The sequence below is a fragment of the Schistocerca piceifrons genome, chromosome 6, assembly GCF_021461385.2.
Source record: "Schistocerca piceifrons isolate TAMUIC-IGC-003096 chromosome 6, iqSchPice1.1, whole genome shotgun sequence".
Lineage (NCBI taxonomy): Eukaryota > Metazoa > Arthropoda > Insecta > Orthoptera > Acrididae > Schistocerca > Schistocerca piceifrons.
Window position 1 is genome coordinate 299,496,534 of NC_060143.1, and position 2,677 is coordinate 299,499,210.

Below are 2,677 nucleotides of genomic sequence, written 5' to 3' on the forward strand. Positions count from 1 at the left end.
AAGATTTACTGTCCTACACCCGTACTCTCTGCTGGAAATATCACTTTGCCACAAAGAAAAATGATCCTAATCCTACTCCTAATGATCCAACTCCCCAAGACACCATCCAAATTGAACCCTGCCTGGAACAGTTCCGTCCTCCGTCACAGCGGGACCCACCTCCTCTTCCTCAAAATCACCCTCTCCAAACCTTCCAGGAATTTCTGACTTCCAGCCTTGCATCTCAATCCTTCTTAAAAAACCTTAATCCTGCTCCCAACATCACCACTGCTGAAGCCCAGGCTATCCGTGATCTGAAGGCTGACCGATCCATCGTCATTCTTCCGGCTGACAAGGGTTCCACAACCGTGGTACTTGATCGTCGGGAGTATGTGGCTGAGGGACTGCGTCAGCTTTCAGACAACACCATATACAAAGTTTGCCAAGGTAACCCCACTCCCGATGTCCAGGCGGAGCTTCAAGGAATCCTCAGAACCTTAGGCCCCCTGCAAAACCTTTCACCTGACTCCATCAACCTCCTGACCCCACCGACACCCCGCACCCCTACCTTCTACCTTCTTCCTAAAATCCACAAACCAAATCATCCCGGCCGCCCCATTGTAGCTGGTTACCAAGCCCCCACAGAACGCATCTCTGCTTACGTAGATCAACACCTTCAACCCATTACATGCAGTCTCCCATCCTTCATCAAAGACACCAACCACTTTCTCGAACGCCTGGAATCCTTACCCAATCTGTTACCCCCGGAAACCATCCTTGTAACCATTGATGCCACTTCCTTATACACAAATATTCCCCATGTCCAGGGCCTCGCTGCGATGGAGGACTTCCTTTCACGCCGATCACCTGCCACCCTACCTAAAACCTCTTTCCTCATCACCTTAGCCAGCTTCATCCTGACCCACAACTTCTTCACTTTTGAAGGCCAGACATACCAACAATTAAAGGGAACAGCCATGGGTACCAGGATGGCCCCCTCGTACGCCAACCTATTCATGGGTCGCTTAGAGGAAGCCTTCTTGGTTACCCAGGCCTGCCAACCCAAAGTTTGGTACAGATTTATTGATGACATCTTCATGATCTGGACTCAAAGTGAAGAAGAACTTCAGAATTTCCTCTCCAACCTCAACTCCTTTGGTTCCATCAGATTCACCTGGTCCTACTCCAAATCCCATGCCACTTTCCTTGACGTTGACCTCCACCTGTCCAATGGCCAGCTTCACACGTCCGTCCACATCAAACCCACCAACAAGCAACAGTACCTCCATTACGACAGCTGCCACCCATTCCACATCAAACAGTCCGTTCCTTACAGCCTAGGTCTTCGTGGCAAACGAATCTGCTCCAGTCCGGAATCCCTGAACCATTACACCAACAACCTGACAACAGCTTTCGCATCTTGCAACTACCCTCCCGACCTGGTACAGAAGCAAATAACCAGAGCCACTTCCTCATCCCCTCGAACCCAGAATCCCCCACAGAAGAACCACAAAAGTGCCCTACTTGTAACAGGATACTTTCCGGGACTGGACCAGACTCTGAATGTGGCTCTCCAGCAGGGATACGACTTCCTCAAATCCTGCCCTGAAATGAGATCCATCCTTCATGAAATCCTCCCCACTCCACCAAGAGTGTCTTTCCGCCGTCCACCTAACCTTCGTAACCTCTTAGTTCATCCCTATGAAATCCCCAAACCACTCTCCCTACCCTCTGGCTCCTATCCTTGTAACCGCCCCCGGTGTAAAACCTGTCCCATGCACCCTCCCACCACCACCTACTCCAGTCCTGTAACCCGAAGGTGTACACGATCAAAGGCAGAGCCACGTGTGAGAGCACCCACGTGATCTACCAACTGACCTGCCTACACTGTGACGCATTCTATGTGGGAATGACCAGTAACAAACTGTCCATTCGCATGAATGGACACAGGCAGACAGTGTTTGTTGGTAATGAGGATCACCCTGTGGCTAAACATGCCTTGGTGCACGGCCAGCACATCTTGGCACAGTGTTACACCGTCCGGGTTATCTGGATACTTCCCACTAACACCAACCTATCCGAACTCCGGAGATGGGAACTTGCTCTTCAATATATCCTCTCTTCCCGTTATCCACCAGGCCTCAACCTCCGCTAATTTCAAGTTGCCGCCACTCATACCTCACCTGTCATTCAACAACATCTTTGCCCCTGCACTCCTGCCTCGACTGACATCTCTGCCCAAACTCTTTGTCTTGAAATATGTCTGCTTGTGTCTGTATATGTGTGGATGGATATGTGTGTGTGTGCGAGTGTATACCCATCCTTTTTTCCCTCTAAGGTAAGTCTTTCCACTCCCAGGATTGGAATGACTCCTTACCCTCTCCCTTAAAACCCACATCCTTTCGTCTTTCCCTCTCCTTCCCTCTTTCCTGATGAGGCAACAGTTTGTTGCGAAAGCTTGAATTTTGTGTGTATGTTTGTGTTTGTTTGTGTGTCTGTCGACCTGCCAGCACTTTCATTTGGTAAGTTTTACACATTTAGTTAGTGATTGATACATTAATTCATTGTTTATACATTCCTTCCAAATTACTTCCAAGATATTCTGCAATTGAGTAGTATGCTTTATTTTTGAGCCATGTGTCTAATACCACCTTAAATTTTAAGAAGGTGAGGGTTTTGACAGATTGTGGCAGTTTAT